We start from the raw sequence: 20,666 nt of genomic DNA on the forward strand, positions 1-20,666 counted from the left end.
ACGGTGGTGGCACACATGTCTTTAATCCTATCACGTGGGAGGCCGAGACTGGTCTGGATCTCTGTGAGTTTAAAGCCACACTGGGAACAGAGCCAGGCATGGTGGCACTCACCTTTAATCCCAGCACTTGAGATCTCATATCTTTGCTTGGGAAGGACACATGCCTTTAATCCCAGGAAGTGATGGCAGGAAGCAAAAAGGTATATAAGGTGTGAGGACCATGAACTAGAGGCTTTTAAGCAGTTCAGCTGAGATTCCTTCTGGGTGAGGACTCAGAGGATTTTAGCTGAGGATTTGTGGAAACAGAATCGGCAGAGGAGTTGGCAAGGTGAGGTTGGCTGTGGCTTGTTCTGTTTCTCTGATCTTTCAGCTTTCACCCTAATACCTGGCTTCCGGTTTTCTTTTTTTTTTTTTTTTTTTTAATTAATAAGACCATTTAGCAATTGGTGTTACACTGGGGTTGCTCAGTGGTAGAACATTTTGATTTGCTTCTGCAAGGCCCTGGGTTCCATTCCCCTCCAAAAAAGAGGGAAAAAAATGTTAGCCCAGTACAAGCTCATCACTCTGATAGCTTCTCCCATGAAGGAACTATGAAAGAGAGGAGGCTGGGGTGATGACTCCACAGCTAAAAGCGCTTACTGCTTCAGTTTTACTAGGGGACTGGTGTTCAGATCCCACCACCCACAACAGTCTTCAGGAAATCTGAAGCCTGCTTCTGGCCTTTGTGGGCACCTGTGCACACACATAGGTTAAATTTTTTTTAAGTGAGAATGCTTACTATGTTAGGTTTAGTATATAATCATAAAAATAGTATTAAAATGTCTCTATAGGCAGTGTCATGTGGCTTGTAGAAAAAGAATAGTGAGACACAGGCAACATCATCCAGGCCACTAACACTCCTCTGCATGTGGTCTTGAGGTTGGGATCATTAAGTTTAACTAGAACTCAGTTCATGTCTGTCTCTGACTCTGACCAGCTAATACAGCTGCGTCTAAAAGAGGCCCAGATGGCTTCCAGGCTAGAGTTCTCTCCCCTGGCTCTCATCCTAAGGCTGGACTTTGTAGGCAGCCCCTGCCTGCATTGTCTAGGATACACAGGACATAGGGTGGTCTATTCGGGGCATCTCTGAGCCCAGCTCTCTTTGAAGCAGTGAGTTGGGTAGATGGGTACTCCAGAGTCACTTCGAACAGGACAGGAGCAGAGAGCACTAAGCCCAGTGTCAGGCAGCTCTGCCCCTAGCCACCAAAGACAAAAGAGAAACTGCCAAGGCTGGCAGAACAGAGTAGCCCTGACAGAAAACCCTTCATCACAGCAATCCTGTGCCTTTCAGGAAATGAGAGCTGGGTGCACTGGGTGAAGAAGCAACTCCTTGAGCTCTGTGTAGGGGAACAGCTGCAGATGGAGCTTAGGGATCCACTCCAGGGCACTCCACTACTGCTAGTGCTGAGGTTCCAAATGGCACCATTAGCCTGATCACTGTCAATTTCACAAAGCATTGTTCCTTGGTTCGGTCAGGCCGTCTTTTGTTCGAGCCTCAGGCCGCCTCCCTTGCAAGTTCAGAAGGAGGAAACGGAAGAAAGAGGTCTCCTGCTCTGCTGATGAGCCTCTCAAAGGGCAGGTCTTGAGGGATTTGGGACAACAGGTGCTGGACAGAGGCCATGTCACAGTCACAGTCCAGGACTTCTTGCTCCTGGTACAGCATGTTCACAGCTGCAAAGTAAATGGACTTGAACAAGGGGCAAGCCAGAAGAAATCATATAGCCTCACAATGTGTCTGAAGTCCGATGGGACGTGCCCAAATCAGGTGCTAAGCCAGCTGAGGACAAAGATGATCTCCACCTCAGCACTCTGCCTGAAGTCATGGAGTTCTGGGTTCATTTGGTCCAGGATGGGCATCGGATAACTAAGGACGTGCTTGGTATTGTCCATTGTGGGATCCATGAAATCCCTGAGGTAGTGGGTAGACAATTTTTTCTTCAAGGGATGTTGCCAGCTTCTCATCCACCACCAGCAGAAGAGTGACCATCATATCATGATAGCTCTGGTAGTAGACGAGCTGATGGTTGCAATCCAAGATGAGGATGATGTCTATTCATGCTTCCTGGAGCCCTTCTCTCTGCTCGCCTGGCATGCCAGGAGGGAAGAGATGAACAGACTGCCTGACATCCAGCAGCACTTGCTAGTAGCCCTTGCTCAGGTACCTTAGATGCTTCCATGACACAGGCAGTGGCTTTTTGGTGTTGACATTGAGGAGCTTGGGTCACATTTGATCTCATAAGTCTGCAGCCCTCCCTCATTAATAGCCATTAATGAGGGTGGCCACATTGCTTGAATCACTGTTCAGAGATAGTGTGTCTTTGCCTCCTTTTCTTTTTGGCATTAGAGTCTGCCTTCGCCTTGACTACTTCTCCATAGCCCTGTGAGGGCCCTCGCCCCAGCCTGAGCTCCAGCTGGTGGCAGAGCCTGAGGCTCCCACCACTGATGCAATCCCAGTTCGGTTTAGGCAGGGTGTTCTCCATCATCCTGTGACAATCGGGCCAATAAGCAGCTATTTTTAAGGCTAGATTTGTTTCATACATGTAAAATGCAAAGTAGAGAGACAAGTTGCCTGGGGTAAATAAAAGAGGAATGTTGCAAGAATCCACCATAATAAAAAGAGATAATATTTCTCTCTCTATTTAGCGTCTTATTAAGAAAGCTAGAACACAAATGTGCTCTTGCACTAAAACAAGTTAGAAAAAAAAAAGAAATAGAAACACAAAGCTGATAGTGTTTAAGATAGAACCCTGGGAATACCACACACAAAATTGCGCTACCGTTCAACTCAGTTCATTTTTAAAACAAAGTTGTAAGATTGCTTTCTTTATTAATGAAAGAAGCTGAAAATGATGCAGAAAGTAAGCTGGCTGGGAGAGTGCCAGCACTGAATTTAAAGAAAATAGTATGTAAAAGAGCCAAAGGTTTTGATGTTGTGAGTTGGGAAACAATCCATTTCTATTTGCACAATATTTATTTGAAGACACTTAATTAATATTCTGATGGCAATGGGCACAGAAGGCTAGGTGCAGTCCTATGACCTCAAACCCTGCACTTCCAGTATACTCAACACCCTGAGTCCAAAACCTGACATTTGAAAACTGAAGCAGAAATCACTTTTGTGGTTTGACAGACTGTTGTTGCTAATGTTTTAGATTATGATAATATATGTGTATACCATTTCAGTGTACCTATATACTTGCATGTGTATATGTGTGTCAATACATACACAAAATCATATTTTTTTTTACATTATTTTACAAGGAGTAAACTAATCACAGAAATAGCAAATACAAACAATGGAGGCAATTCTTGAACATTTGTGACACTTAAAGTCAGGTGACTCTCGATGTTTTAGGCAGAGTGTAAGTGAATACTAATCTTCTTAATACAGTTAGAGCAATCAGCAGACTAAGTGCCCGGAAAGGGGTCTTTAGAATCATTGTTTATCATCTATAAAATAATGTAATGACCAGCAACTCCTAACTGGACAAGGATGCTATGAAGATAAGTGAGCACATTTGTATGGAAAGCTTATGGTTTACTGGAAAGAAACATTATGGAAATAACTGTTAGCAAAAAGATGCTGATAATATATTTTAAGTAAGACAAAGTAACATGTCATCCTTCTGTCACTTTAAAGATTATAGAAGCTGCTGTGAGAAAATGAAGAAGATATTTAAATCTGAAATAAATGAATATGAGAAAAGTCTTCATTTCAAGAAAAGTTTCCAACAGATATGGCAGATCAATGGACTGATAGATAGCTGCTCTGTAACCTACATGCAGGCATTTTTAGACATCATTAGTTTTTCCTATAGGTCTTAAATTTACCACAATTTCATGTGGCCAGAATATACATATTTCTCTTCTCTCTCTCATTGTCATATCTTGTTTTCTTCTGGTTTTGAGATCTAATAGTCACACAGTAAATTGTATTTACTTATGGTTTATGAATTAAGGCTTTGTATAAAATATTGGTATACTCTTCAGAAAGAAGAATATATTAATAAAGATAGCCTGTAGCATTAACAGTGCAAGGACATTTCCTCATTCAAAGCCCATGTGACAAATGATAATTATTGAGCTAGATAAGAGGGGAAAGCATAGGCTAGACAGAGCAATAGTGTTCAGTGTATTAAGCTTCATTGTTCAGTCTGTAACCACAGTCATTTATACAAAATTACTATGTACAGATTTTTGCAATCCACATTACATACTTCCTCAAGAAGATTCTCAGAAGGATTTGGGAAATTTCAACTTTCCCTTTCCCTTTGATGACATTGACAGAAAACATGAAACTGCTTTCTTACAAATTTGTAAAATTATCCCCAACCACAATGGACTCATCCATAACTTCCTTTCCGTGGATTTTAGATACATGGATCAGCTGAAATTTAAAAGTGTTAATATGTGTATAGCATTAAGCTTTCAAAAGACAGAAAACGCATTCAAACACACTTATGACAGTATACTGGTATGGTTAATCCACTTCATTGTTAGTTGTTATTGATAATTTCTTTCTGCTCATAATCTACAGGCAGCTCTCTGGGAAGGACAGTATAAAAGCAGCCTGCTGGTACTCGTGGTTCAGGCATCCACTGGAAAATTGAGCTTATTTTTCTTCAGATCACACGTGGAACTGCAAACATGTAGAACTGTTCCACTTCATTAAAAATGTGTATAATCTAAGTTTCTGAGTGCTGCAATCACTGAAATTTTACCAACTCTGCATAAAGATCTACAGAAGACAGAAGACACATAGTTTTGTACAATAAAAAAATTAAAATTACAAATATTTCTGTTTTAAGGATTATATAATATACTTGAGAAATGTTACATATAAACAAGTACTAATTAGATTTTTTAGCCTTTAAAACCAGATGTCAAAAGGTAACACTACTTTTTACATATGTGAAATCACTGTATTCTACAAAGTACACAAACACAAACAAACAAAAAGCATTAAGAATGTTTAGCCGGGCAGTGGTGGCGCACGCCTTTAATCCCAGCACTCGGGAGGCAGAGGCAGGTGGATCTTTGTGAGTTCGAGGCCAGCCTGGTCTACAGAGCGAGATCCAGGAAAAGGCGCAAAGCTACACAGAGAAACCATGTCCCATGTCTCAAAAAACCAAAAAAAAAAAAAAAAAAAAAAAGAATGTTTATAACCTCTTAGGATTAGTTTAACAATACATTTTCATTAAACATTCTACAATCTTCTTTACATATACAACCTGATAACCTATCATTTTTTCTAACAATCCACTTGTATTTAATCAAATTAAAGTATGCATACCTTAAAGTATATATTAACTGTTTTATGAATTGCAGGAAATAATTATTTTGTCATAAAATTCACCTAGACATGGGAACATGGGTAGAAACCTAAAGAAAAAATTTTTGCTGACATGATGAATTTAGACATGGAAGGTGCTGGATGCTTAACATCTCCACTAAATTTATTCTACCCATGATGCTACTGTTTATGATTTTCAGATGAATAGCACACTTAAACGAAGGGAGCATTAATACAATATGATATTAATATACAAATACTCACATTATTCACCTGCCACTGACATTCTGAATTAAATCAGTAATGGGGTGTATAACTGATTAAATATCTACACTGCAGAAAGCACCCGTTCCAGATTTAGAGAGGCACTGCCAGACTGATCACATCATTACACTGCCAACTGCCATCTATCACTTTTACTGAACTTAACGAAGATGGATTACGTCCCGCAGATGAGATGCAGCCTATAAATACTGCCAGGCTGATCTTCATCTGACTTTCCTCTAGTACAGACGAGCAACAAATCAATAATTGAAAAAAATCATATTAGAAATTCAGTGTTATTCAGTACCCAGAAGAAATCATGTAGGGAGTACAGCATCAAATGGCCTTAACTCAATGAAACCTGCTAATTCCTGCTTTTCCTTAAGCATTTTTACCTCATCAAGTTCAACAAAATGCATTTGTTGCATCAGTACCCACTTTTACGTTTTCAAACTAAGACTGGTTTAACATTGAAAAAACATTTTACATCAAACATTCTGTATCATGTCCAGGATAACTATTAACTCAAGCTGCATAGCTAATACTGGTCAATAATGTTAGTTTTAATGTTATTGTCTTCAAACGCTGAAACAAAATGGATACCATAAAATATGTGTAAACAAAGTACTCATATCACAACTTCGGTCCTGGTTTAATAATATTTCTCCATTAAACATCTGTCTGAGTTTCTGTTTACATCATATTTAGCTTTCACCATTTACCTTTGTGGAAAATGCATGGAAATTGCTTCAGTGTTCCAAGCACTGAGACCTAAATGATCTCTGTCTGCTGCTTTTGACAACATTATAATAACAGATAACAGGTGGTCAGGACTGGGCACCTAAGGAGAGGATGATGGCTCACAAGCTATAAAGCATCCGAGGAGATGCTTAGTTTGTACTTACTTCTAAATGTGCCATTAAAACCTTAATTAAGTCTTTACCCTTCCCCTGTGTTCCTTATATGGCCATAAGGCAGATAATAATTCATAAAAGAAACGAAGAACTTAAGGAAACAATTGCTCTGGAAATAGACTGGATTTTGGTTATTAAATCAGTTTTGTATTTCATAATGCTCATACATGAAGCTTTCATTTTAAGGAACCATTTAATTCAGAGAACAGGTTAAGCACCTCCCACACTAAAACTGACTAGCCTTGAATACTGCGTATACCTCAAAAAGGATCTCTAATTATTTTCTTCTGATTTGATTTTAAGGTATCAGAAACCATAGTTTTAAACATAAAATGGGAAAATGAGGTATAAATATAGTTTCAGAATAGTATAACATGTGTATTTTTTTTTAAGTATATCCTTGGAACACACGCCACAAAGGATGAAAGCAAGACGTAAAGTTCCCTTTGGCAAATCAGCTTCTGATTGACTTTGCCATCTCTGGACTTGTTGCTTTTATCCATGCCTTCTCAGTTACATCATGATGATGTCACTAACTTCTGATAGTTCGGATTTTGTAAGTTTCCTTATGACAGACTTACTTCTGTTTGATTTATTTTTTAAAAATCTACAGCTTTGAAAACTTTTTTGAATAAAATAAAAACTGGTGTGTATATATATGAGACACACACATACATGCACCTTTTGTTGCATCCAAGAAACCAACATCAAGGACAGACATCACTTCAGAGAAAAAGGACAGAAAAAGATATTCCAAGGAAATGGACCTAGGAAGCAAGCTGGTGTAGCCATTTCAATATCTGACAAAATAGACTTCAAATCAAAATTAATCAGAAGAGGTAGGGAAAGATATTACATACACATCTAATGAAAAAATCCATCAAGATGATAATTGTATTTCTTAACATCTATGCACCAAAAACAAGGTTCTCCCAAGTTCACAAAATAAACAACACTACTACATCAATATCATATATTGGCTTCAACACGTTGATAGTGGGAGACATCAATGCCCCAGACTCACCAAAACACAATTCATCTTCACAAAAGCTAAACATAAATGACACCATAAAACAAATAAACCTAACATAACATTTCACCTAATTATACGCACACAAAATTCTACTTTTTCTCAGCATCTCATGGAACTTTCTCAAAATTGACCACATACTCAGACTTCCATCAGAAGATAAGGTCCAGATTAAAGGTGTTTCTTCTTACCTCAAGATCTAGATAAAAGGCTTGGGTCTTTCAGGCTAAAGATCTAGACCAAAGATGTATGTCTTCCTACGTCAAAAGTCTGGAGTAGAAATGGATTCACCTACTTCAAACCAAGCAAGAAATCTCTCACAGGTGTGCCCTCCATTTCTGGAGTATAGTTCATTCCAGATGTAGTCAAGTTGACAACCAATAACAGCCATCCATCACAGTACCCAACAATTAGAGTTTTAACAGGCTAGTTAGATGTCCGTAGTGTACAATAAACTTTATGAACCACAAAAGGAGGACTTATAATTAAGAGGAAAGAGCCAGACTTTTAGTTTTAGTTCCACTATGTAAATAGCCACAAACAAGCAAATGAGCTAACAAACAATGGTTATTTAATAATAATAATAATAAATTTAAGATGAAAACTAGGGAAAGAAAAAGAGGTACTGGGCATAATGGAATTCCACTTGCAACTCCAGCTCTGGAAATGAGGATGGAAACATCACTGCAATTTCAAGGTCACCCTGGGCTACATAGTTTGAGGTGAGCCTGAGCTAAAGAGTAAGACCATGTCTTAAGAAAAAAAATGATAAACATGATTCTACTTACACGTGACATTTAAAAAGAAGTCAGATATCGAAAGACAGAATGATCATGAGAATCAGGATGTGAGGAGAAAATGTGAGCTCAAGGAATACAAAGAATAACTATGTTAACAAGCTAAATGGCATGATGTACAATGTGAATGCAGTGAGTCATAGAAGTTAGGGGGTTTGCAAAATGAGAAAACAAAACAAAAACATGAACGACTAACAGAATTTCTTAGAGTGAGAGGAAAGCTCAACAAACTGACAAATGAGTCTTCTCCTAGAAGTTGGAAGTAACAAGGCAGAACACTAGGCTAACACCTGGAGAGAGCAGTACACACAGTGGAAATGTGGACAACTGAGGTCTCGTACCCAGGAACAAAACCACAGATGTGACCAGAAGGAGGAGGCTTCAGTAGGAACTGTGCTGCTTTCCTGCCATTGGGCTTCACTGTGCTCAGGTTGAGGAAGGCTTTTCACCCAGAGGTCCTCCTGCCTCTACATTGGCTCTATGGGTTACTGGGAAGATCACCACACTCACCTACTTTACCAACAAGATTGTCCCCACTGAGCTCGGAAAGGAAGAGGGTAAGCATGGTGATACTGTGTCCCCCAATATATTGTGCACCCTAATAAACTTATCTGGGGTCAGAGAACAGAACTGCTAGATAGACATAGAGGCCAGAAAGTGGTAGGACCACACATCTTTAATCCTATCACTTGGGAGGCAGAGATCCATCCGGATTTCTAAGAGCTCAAGGCCACACTGGAAACAGCCAGGCATGGTGACACACACTTTTAATTCCAGGAAGTGATGGCAGGATGCAGAAAGTTATATAAGGTGTGAGAACCAGGAACTAGAGGCTTTTTAAGCTTTTAGACTTTCAGCAGCAGTTCAGCTGAGATCCATTCAGATGAAGACTCAGCGGCTTCCAGTTTGAGGAAACAGGATTGGCTGAGAAGTTGGTGAGTTGAGGTTAGCTTGGCTTGTTCTGTCTCTCTGATCTTTTAGAATTTATACCAATAGCTGGCACTGTTTTTATTAATAAGACCTTTTAAGATTTGTGTTCCAGGAAAGTAACCATTAGTAATTACTCCAGGGAAGCCTCTGCCACAGTGACCTCAGCATCACTAAATAAAGCTTCTCTGGAACCTAACCCAACTGCAGAGAAGGAAAGTCCCTCCTCACCTGACTCTCTTCTCACCTAAGGAACAAGAGTGAGAGTCACAGCTCTAAAATAGAAACCCACCACAAACCTGGGGCAGTGGGGTATGGTGGCACAGTAACATGGTAGCATAGCAGCATGCTCTTCCACAGCATTAAGGAAATCAGAGAAAGGTAGTAGAGTAACAGTGTGTGTGTGGGGGGGCTTCAAGGCTCAGATTCTTGTTAAGATATAGGTATTAAAGAACATAAAGACAACAGAAGGTTGGGAATATAAGAACAGTAAAGAAAATTATAAATGCCAATTCCAAAACTATGACAAACATTAAAATATTATTCATAAACCCTTATAGTAAGGATCAATTTACTTCAGTTCCTATGCCTGAAATCTGGCATCCGTTATTCACAACAACAACAACAAAATGACATTTCATATTCATCACAGGAAAAGTCCAATAAGATGAAGCCTCAATTCAGAACATTTATGCCCCAAATATAAGGGCATACACATATGTGAAAGAAACATTACTAAAACTTAAATCTCACATCAAAGCCCACACACTAATAGTGGGAGACTTCAAATCCCCACTCTCACCAATGGATAGGTCTACCACACAGAAACTTAACAGAGAAATAAGAGAACTAACAGATGTTATGATTCAAATGGACATACATCTACAGAACATTTCACCCAAGCACAAGAGAATGTAGTTTCTTCTCAGCACCCCATGGAATCTTCTCTAAATTGACCACATACTCAGTCACAAAGCAAACCTCAACAAATACAAAAAAAATGGAATAACCACCTGTATTTTATTGGACCACCATGGTTTAAAGTTAAAATTCAAGAACAACACAAATTACAGAAAGCCTACAAACTCATGGAAACTGAACAATGATCACCTGAATCACCACTGGGTCAAGGAAGAAATAAAGAAAGAAATTAAAGACTACCCAGAATTCAGTGAAAATGAATGTATAGCCAGACTGTGGTGGCACATGCCTTTTATCCCAGCACTCGGGAGGCAGAGGCAGGCGAATCATTGTGAGTTCGAGGTCAGCCTAGTCTACAAAGTGAATTCCAGGAAAGGCACCAAAGCTACACAGAGAAACCCTGTCTTGAAAAAAACCAAAAAAAAAAAAAAAATACCCAAACTTATGGGACACTATGAAAGCAGTAGTAATAGACGAAAGTTCATAGTGCTAAATGCCTACATAAATAAAATGAAGAAATTTCACACTACCAAATTAACAGAACAACTGAAAGCTCTAGAAGAAAAAGAAGCAAACTCACCCAGGAGGAATAGATGCCAAGACATAATCAAATTGAGGGCTGAAATCAATAAAATAGACACAAAGAGAATAATACAAAGAATCAATGAAACGAAGAGTTGGTTATTTGAGAAAATCAACAAGATAGACAAACCCTTATCCAATCTAACAAAAAGGTAGAGAGAGAAATATCCAAATTAACAAAATCAGAAATGAAAAGAGACATATAACAAGTGACAATGAGGAAATCCAGAGCATCATCAGGTCATACTTCAAACTTGTACTCCATAAAATTGGAAAATCTAAGAAAAATAAAATGGACAATTTATTGGATAAGTACCATATGCCCAAATTAAATCAAGACCAGATAAACAATTTAAATAGACCTATAACTCCTATGGAAATAGAAGCCGTAAAAATCTCCCAACTACAACAACAACAACAAAAAAAGCCCAGGGCCAGATGATTTCAGGGCAGAATTCTACCAGAATCTCAAAGAAGAATGAATACCAATACTCCTCAAATTGTTCCACACAATAGAAACAGAAGGAACATTGCCAAACTCTTTCTATGAGGCTACAATTACCCTGATACCCAAATCACACGAAGATGCAACAAAGAAAGAGAATCAAAGACCAATCTCCTAGCCGGGCAGTGGTGGCGCACACCTTTAATCCCAGCACTCAGGAGGCAGAGCCAGGCACATCTCTGTGAGTTCGAGGCCAGCCTGGGCTACCAAGTGAGTTCCAGGAAAGGCGCAAAGCTACACAGAGAAACCCTGTCTTGAAAAAAACAAAAAAACAAACAAACAAACAAAAAAAAGACCAATCTCCTTTGTGAACATTGATGCAAAAATGTTGGCAAACTAAACACAAGAACACATAAAAAAATACACCATGATCAAGTAGGCTTCATCCCACAGATTCACAGATGGCTCAACATATAAAAACCTGTCAATGTAATCCATCATATAAACAAACTGAAAGAAAAACACCACATGATCATTTCATTAGATGCTAAAACAGCCTTTGACAAAATGTAACACCCCTTTATGATAAAGGTCCTGGAGAGATCAGAAATACAAAGAACATACCTAAACATAATATAGGCAATTTACAGCAAGCCAACAGCCAACATCAAATTAAATGTAGATTCCACTAAAATCGGGAACAAGACAAGGCTGTCTATTCTCCCCATATCTAGTCAATATAGTACTCAAAGTTCTAGCTAGAGCAATAAGACAAAAAGGAGATTAAAGGGATACAAATTGGAAAGGAAGAAATCAAACTTTCACTATTTGCAGATGATATGATAGTCTACATAAGTGACCACAAAAATTCTACCAGGGAACTCCTACAACTTTAGATAAACACCTTTAGTAATGTGGCAGGACACAAGATAAACTAAAAAAAAAAAAAAAATCAGTAGCCTTCCTATAGACAAATGACAAACAGGCCAAGAAAGGAATCAGAGAAACATCATCCATTACAATAGCCACAAATAATAAAATACTTTGAGGTAACTCTAACAGAACAAGTGAAAGACCTGTATGACAACAACTTTAAGTCCTTGAAGAAAGAAACTGAAAAAGACAACAGAAAATGGAAAGATCTCCCATGCTCATGGATAGGTAGGACCAACATAATAAAAATGGCAATCTTACCAAAAGCAATCTACAGATTCAATGCAATCCCCATCAAAATTCCAACACAACTTTTCACAAATCTTGAAAGAACAATACTCAACTCCATACAGAAAATATAAGATATCTAAAACAATCCTTTACAATAAAACAACTTCTGGAGGCATCACCATCCCTGACTTCAAGCTCTACTATAGAGCTATAGTAATAAAAACAGCTTTATGTTGGCATAAAAACCCACATGTGGACCAATAGAATCGAATTGAAGATTCTGAGATTAATCCACATACCTATGAACACTTTACAAAGAAGCCAAAACTGTACAATGGGAAAAAATAAAGCATTCAACAAATGGTGCTGGCATAAATGGATGTCAACATATAGATGATTGCAAATAGATCCATATCTATCACCATGCACAAAACTCAAGTCCAAGTGGATCAAAGACCTCAACATAAGTCCAGCTACATTGAACCTGATAGAAGAGAAAGTAGGAAGTAATCTAGAAAGCACTGGCACAGGAGACCACTTCCTAAATATAACACCAGCAGCACAGACACTGAGAGCCACAATTAATACATGGGACCTCCTGAAAATGACAATCTTCTGTAAGGCAAAGAATACAGTAAACGAGACAAAAAAGACAGCCTGCAGAATGGGAAAAGATCTTCACTAATCCCACATCTGACAGAGGGCTGATCTCCAAAATACATAAAGAACTCAAGAAACTAGACAGGAAAATACAAAACAATTCAATTTAAAAGTGGTCTACAGATATAAACAGAGAACTCTCAACAGAAGAATCCCAAATGGCCAAAAGACATTTAAGGAATTGCTCAATAGCCTTAGTCATCAGCGAAATGAAAATGAAAATGACTCTAAGATACCATATTACACATGTCAGAATGGCTAAGATAAAAAACACTGATGGCAGCTTATGTTGGAGAGGATGTAGAGCAAGGGGAACACTCCTCCACTGTTGGAGGGAGTGCAAACTTGTACGGCCACTTTGGAAATCAGTATGGCAGTTTCTCAAAAAATTGGGAATCAATCTACCTCAAGACCCAATGATATCACTTTTGGGCATATAGTCAAGGGATGCTCAAGCATATCACAGGGACACTTGCTCAACTATGTTCATAGCAGAATTATTCCTAATAGCCAGAACCTGGAAGTAACCTAGTTGCCCCTCAACCAAAGAATGAATAAAGAAAATGTGGTACATATACACAACAGATTATTACTGAACAGTAAAAAATAATGACATCATGAAATTTTCAGGCAAATGGATGGAACTAGAAAATATCATCCTGAGTGAGGTAACCCAGACTCAGAAAGACAAACATGGTATGTATTCACTCATGAGTAGATACTAGATGTAAATCAAAGGATAATCAGATTACAAGCCACAGCTGCAGAGAAGCTGGGAAATAAGGAGGACCCTAAGAGGGATGTATGGATCATCTTGGGAAGGAGAAATAGAGGAGATCCCAATGAAGCCTTCATCCAGCAACTGATGGAAACAGATGCAGAGATCCACAACCATGCACCAGGCCAAGCCCTGGGAGTCCAGTTGAAGAGAGGGATGAGGGATTACATGAGCAAGGGGAAGGGGGTCAAAATCAGGATGGGGAAATCTACAGAGACAATTGAACCAATCTCAAAGGAACTCAGAAACTTCAGACAGACAACTGTGGAACCTGTATGGGACCAGACTAGTCCCTTTGCATATGAGAGACAGTTGTGTACCTGGGTCTGTTTTGAGCTGGCTTTCTAGATCCCATTATGTAAGGTCAGATACCTTGCTCAGTCCTGATAAATTTGGGAGGGGTTTGATCCTGCCTCAATTCAATGTACCAGGCTTAGTTGTCCATCTCCCCGCCTGCCCCCATGGGAGAACTTATCCTGTTGAAGGAGGGGATGAGAAGTGGGAGGGAAGGGTGGAGGAGGGATGAGAGGGGGATCTGTGGCTGGTATGTAAAAATGAATTAAAAAAAATTTAAAAAAAAAAGAAAGAAAACTTGGGCTGGAGAGATGGCTCAGTGGTTAAGAGCACTGACTGCTCTTCCAGAGGACCAGGGTTCAATTCCCAGCACCCACAAAGCAGCTCACAACTGTCTGTAACTCCAGAGCCAGGGGACCCAAAACCCATGGCAAAACACCAATGTACATAAAAATGAAAGTAAAATTTAAAAAGAAAGACAAGTATTACATTGACCGAGTGATGGCAGCACACGCCTTTAATCCCAGCTCTCAAGAGGTAGAGACAAGCAGATCTGTGTGAGTTCGAGGACAGCCTGGTCTACAGAGCAAGATCCAAGACAGGCACCAAAACTACACAGAGAAACCCTGTCTCTGAAAACAAAACAAAACAAAACAAAACAAAACAAATCAGTAAACAAAAAGGCCAAGATTTTTTAAAATTTATTTAATAATATGACCCTACCACATGTTGCAAACAAGAAACTCACACTAAATATACAGAGATAAATAAGTTAAAAGTAAAGAGATGGAGAAAATGTGTATCCTAGCAGTAATCCTAAGGGAACTGGAACACTTAATTCAGATGAAGCACATCTTAGAACAATAAACATTATTAGGGGTACCATTCTCACTATATATGGATAAAGAAAGCAAGTTCTCAGGAAGACATCATCCTGAATTATTAGCCTCTAAGAGCAGACCTACAAAATATGTGAGGACATACTCCTTCAGTGAAAATCAGACAAAATTATTATGAGTGTTGAAGATTTCAGTGTCTCTCTTGTAGTATTTGATACATTAAACAGACAAAATAAATCAGTAAGCCTAGAATTTCCCTGAAAAGTGCTATCAACCAGACACACTTCTCTTAGTTCACATGGGAAATTTACTTAAATTGAGCACATTCCAGGCCATGGCACCCAACTGAACAAATTTCAAGTAATCAAAAGATTACTGAGAAAGTTTGTTCTCAGTCCACAATGGAACTAAAGAGGAAATTAGTAACAGAAAAAAACAACAACAACAACAACAACAAAAAAAAAAACCAAAAAAACAAAAACCAAACCTGAAAATATTTAGAAATTACAGAACGTGTTACTGGGACTCAAGAGATGGATGTAAAACAAGAAAACATGGAGTCAAATCCCTAGCACGTATGCAGAAGTTGGTCATGGCAGTGCATGTCTGCAAAGGTTGGTCATGGTAGTGCACGCCTGTAACTCCCAGTATTTGGCAGAAGAAAGAGTAAGATCTCAGGAGCTATCTGGCATCCAGTTGAACCAAAAAGGGGAATTTCAAGTTCAGGGAAATAATCTACCATGAAAACTTAAGGTAAAGAAGGACAGCAGAGGGTACATGATCCCTCTACCATTCGTACCTGTATGGACAGATGTGTAAATTTGCACACATATATACACATCACTGTGAATGCCACAAAACTCCTCACCTTGATAAGCAACATTTCTAATAAACATACAGCTAGATTAAATGGTTCTATGAATTAATGAATTTGAGCAACAAGATAAATCTCTTAAGAGTAAGTCTATGAAAATTATGTAAATAGTGTGCTCTCATGAACTTGAGCATGACTGTCATCCTGTAGACTTAAGTTGTGGTTTTGAATAGTGACTGCCTCCCAGAATATATCGTATAAAAAGCAGCAAAAGAGTAACTTTGCATTGGAAACTTGATAATCACCTCAGTCTTGTCACTGAATAGTACCAACAGTCATAAGTCATATTTGTATGGATGTGTGACCTTGGCATAAAAGAAATAGTGCCTTATAGTCATGGTTCTCTTGGTTTTTAATGAGCACAGGATGATCCTGAGCACAAACATCAGACACAATATTTGAAGGACATTCTTCAACATACAAACATGATACTTCTCAAACCATTTAGGTATAGATCATGAAACACATGGAAAATCTGAGAAACTGCCACAGGCAAGAGGAAAAAATGGTACTAGAAATATATGGCATAAAAATCTAAGGAAAGCCTGGACTTTTGTTAACTAAAGTTTATTAGTATTGATTCATTAAATACAAAAAACAAACCATGCTAAAACAAGATGTGATTTTTAGATGAAGTTGGGTGAGGCATAAATATTTGCTCAAACATTTTCTCCATTTCTATGTAAAGCTACATTTCTTTAAAAATAATTTAAAATTTAAAATCTAACAGTTTTTGAGTTTTAGTTTCTTGTTAAGATGCTGAGGTAACACACTTCTTCATCTTTTGAGGCTTTAACTTTTACCTTATGAAACAAAGATGTAGAAGGAAGATGTGCCTGTAGAGTTCCATGTGAAATAAATGTTCTGTGGAGTTTTGCACAGAACGCTGCAATTTGATGAATACACAAAATGAAGGGTTTTTTTTGTTTTTTTGTTTTTAGCATAGCCAAGAAAGATGTCAAGTTTTTCTTACTAACCAAGAAAGAAATTTGAAAGAGATTGCTACAAGAGAAAGTGCATAGTTTGGGAACTAAAATTTTAAATATCTATTTATTGCTCTCATTAATATTCATTTGTTATTCTAATTTAGTTGGGCATATTTTGGATCAATGAAGGTTATAATTCTTGCTCTTTGATTGTTATTTCGCTGAATGTAGGACAGAGGTCACTGATCTTCATCATGAAAGCCCTTTTAGAAATACATCTTTGCTTTGCCTAGACATGACATGTTTACTCTCCTGGATTGAAGACTTACATATTCACAAATTCTATAACAGACATGACCTTTATTATAACTGATAGCACCTTCCTTGGGAGAGTTACTAGTTGTGTCCAAGTATATGGTATAAATAAGTAAAGAAAGATAGGATCCATACATTTTGTTGTCCAGAATATATACATATATATCAGGGAGAAGACAGGTAAGACATCTGAACAGTAATTTAATAGGATTGACTCCCCAGAGCAGACTACAATGACACATTGTGTACTATAAATCTAGCAGATCTTGGTCTATCCCTTCCATGAATCTATATTTTTTCTGTCATTCTTAGTAATCTAAACTTTCTCTCCAGCTTAGTCATTTATTTAAGGGGTGATGATGGCAGGTATTTTAAACGGAATTGAGATAAATTCAGACCCACTGTGAAAAGCTATACTCTCTGGCAGCCAATGTCTTATAAATAAGCCAAGATTGTTGCTGCCAATATATTAGTTGAAACTAGCAGCTTCGTGAGCAACTTTGAAAAATAGTCTTTTTCAATCGAGGGACTTCCTCAAGATTGTACATGTAAAAAAAAACAGCATTAATTTTTGAACAAAATTTCTGGTTCTATTGGTATGAAAGGACCAATATGTTTGGCAGATTACCTACACCAGTGTGCTGCTCATTACAGAATTGATTCCTACTTAGCATACTTCAATGCCAATGTCCTCATGAGAACAGTTATTAACTGTGCTGCACAAAAAATATTCAAAATACCAGAAATAATATTGTCTTTGGAAACAGAATAGAATTATTGTTAAATTTTCTTTTTTTTGTTGTACATTGTTACATTGATGCATTTAGTTAATATTAAGATATGTTATTTTTGATCTTCACATCAAAGTGGAAGGAAATAAAGTCAAAATATAAACCTCCATGACTACTCTTTAACAATCTATCTATCATATATCTGTCTGTCTATCTATATGTGTATGCAGACGGATATCATATCACTTCGTTCATTTAGATATTGTAAGTTCTACATTGGATTACCTATTTTGAACTATAGTTATATCAATAGATTGATAAAGATATGTAAGCATGTTTACTGTTCACTAAATGTGTTCATTTGTTTTTGAGGCATGCCATATCAACCTAAATCTTTTGAAAACTTTATAATGCTATTTACAAATTCTCCAAGCAAGTCCAGGAAATGGGAAATAGTGTTAAACATGTATTCTATTCAAAATAATTACTCTATAAACCCAAAGATAATTGTTTTTACTTGTCTTGAATATTTAAACAATTAAGATAACTCGATGTCTGGGAAATAAATGAATAACAACAAACCCTGCCTTATCTTCAATATCCTCAAGGAAAATCCTTTTAATTTGAAATAAAAAGACACAATATGATTTGGGATTTTCCTTAATCTAAAATATCCTGGTCAAGAAAATAGTCTGATGAATAAACATAAGACAAGTATTGTGAAGAAATAGGAAATAATATTAGAATATGATTCACAGACAGCTTATTTTATTAGTGCTCTTAGACAAAAAATTTAAATGCAAAAAATTTTAAATTTTCAAGAAATAAATAAAAATTTGTAGGATTGCTATATAATATGGACACATGAGCTTTGTATGAGTGTGGCTAAACCCCAGGATCTGAACTCAATATGTCAGTCTTGGTTGAAATGGAGCTAATGCTCTAGTAACAGAGACAAGAACTGATACTCTGAAAGAAAGTTGGGGAAAACTTGCTGCTATCAAGAATTTGGATGAGAGCCCCAGTCTGAGATGAGATCAATAACACCATCAATGGCCTATATTTTCATGTTTTTGTCAGTGTTAATGATCATATTGAAAATATCGTTTCCTTGGAATGTTGTATTTGAAAGGTAGGCCTGGATTCCAAATCCATTCCTAATGTATTTTGAAGGTTTTGTCCAATCTATCTAACATAGGCTTCACGGACATTACAAGGTTGTATAATCTATTCAACAAGCAAATGCCTTTCATGACACAGCCTTGGCCCCAAAGCCATTCCGTAAGTCTTTTTTTTTTTTAATTCAAATTCTTTTCTCAATTGGCTATAATTTCAATTATCGATTGCCGTGGGACACAGAAAAGAACCAGTACCAGCTATTATTTGGTACATAGAACTTCCAAGACATCCTGCAGCTTCAGCTGCTGTAGCTGCTTCATGGCTCAGTATTTGTCTTATTAGGGGCTCCATAAGAGCCAGTAAAATCCAACCTTGCCAAAGATGTAGGTGACAAAGCTATCTAACACTTCTAAAATTAATTCTCAATTATAAATGATTAAAATTAACACTCAGTTATAAATTATTAAGCCAACAATATTTGACATTTCTCTTCCACATTAGAAGTTACAAATGAAATCTTAACCAAGTCTGGATCATAACGAGTTTGGAATGTTAAATGATTCCAAGAGAAGTTTGTGACACATCACATTGGTAATATCCCAGAGCTGGTAATGAATTGTTCTGTATTATTTAATAATAGCAAGTTTTCTTCATATGTCTACAAGAAGTAATCAGTTTCTCAATATCATGCTGAAAAGTAATTTTGACAAAGCCTTAGACACTGTAAGGTGTCAGATGTGTGCAGTAATTTTTATTCTCTTGAAAGTACTGTGATATGCACAGTTACCATCTGTGCTTAACATTTTTAGAGGGGCATATTTTAACTAGAGAATCATAAGCACCAAATCACTGTGTGAATTTCTTTTCTCCAATTTAGGGAGGAGTCATATGTTGGTCAGGGAATTCATTGGTGAGGCTGAGATCTAAACTCACAAACTATGGTTTCATAGGTGTGCAAAAACTGTGTGACATAAAGTCATTTGAAAAGATTTGACTCTGAGGATATGAAAGAGAATATTCTGAGTGGCTGGTAATGTTTCAAAGATAGAGCATGTTTGATCTTTTCCCCAATTAGAAAAACAAACAAAAAAACTTTGGATATCTTTTGCTACTGTTATTGTTTTCTCTTCATCTATAAACTCTGGTCATCTGCCTTATACTCTTTAAGGTGGGATGTTCTTGACAATATTAGTTGCTTCATTGAAAGATAAACAGATTTTATCCTACCAAGACACTAATATAGAGCTTCTGATAGTATAAACTGCATGACAATCTTTAAAATTCTGACATATATGAAGTACTGTGGTGGTATTTTACTTGTACTGAAATGTGATTTTAATTGTATTTTAATAAATAAAGTTGCCTGGGGGTCAGAGCTATTAGAGCCATAGCAAGTGCGTGGTGGGGGTGGCGCAAGCCTTTAAGGACCTGGAGGGCGGTACATACAGGCAGTGACGAGGCAGTCACATGTTTGGGTTTATGACCAATGAGAAGGCAGAACAGCTAGACTATATAAAGACATACACACAGGAAGTAGCCCCCTTTTCGGAGAGCTCTCTTGGCTGAAGAGGATCGCTGAATCAGGAAGGGTGAGGCTCTTAGTTCTGACCTCTTGGCTTTCTTCTCTGAATTGGCTCTGTGTTTCTTATTTAATAAGATGGTTGGTTACATCTACAAAGTACCTCTCTGTGCTGGCTAGTTTTATGCCATTATGCCACAAGCTGGAGTCATTAGAGAGCAGAAAGGCAAATGCC

The 20,666-nt window shown here is 37.6% G+C and overlaps 1 protein-coding gene and 1 pseudogene across 1 annotated transcript in view; both read right to left on the reverse strand.

The window, feature by feature from the left end:
- Positions 1-20,666, reverse strand: part of Lrp1b (LDL receptor related protein 1B) — a 1,617,914-nt gene that overhangs the window by 414,028 nt on the left and 1,183,220 nt on the right. The window lies entirely within an intron of this gene.
- On the reverse strand, positions 1,327-2,522 carry LOC131909761 (TBC1 domain family member 20-like; annotated as a pseudogene).

This window comes from Peromyscus eremicus, chromosome 4 (assembly GCF_949786415.1).
Source record: "Peromyscus eremicus chromosome 4, PerEre_H2_v1, whole genome shotgun sequence".
In the NCBI taxonomy this organism is placed as follows: Eukaryota; Metazoa; Chordata; class Mammalia; order Rodentia; family Cricetidae; genus Peromyscus; species Peromyscus eremicus.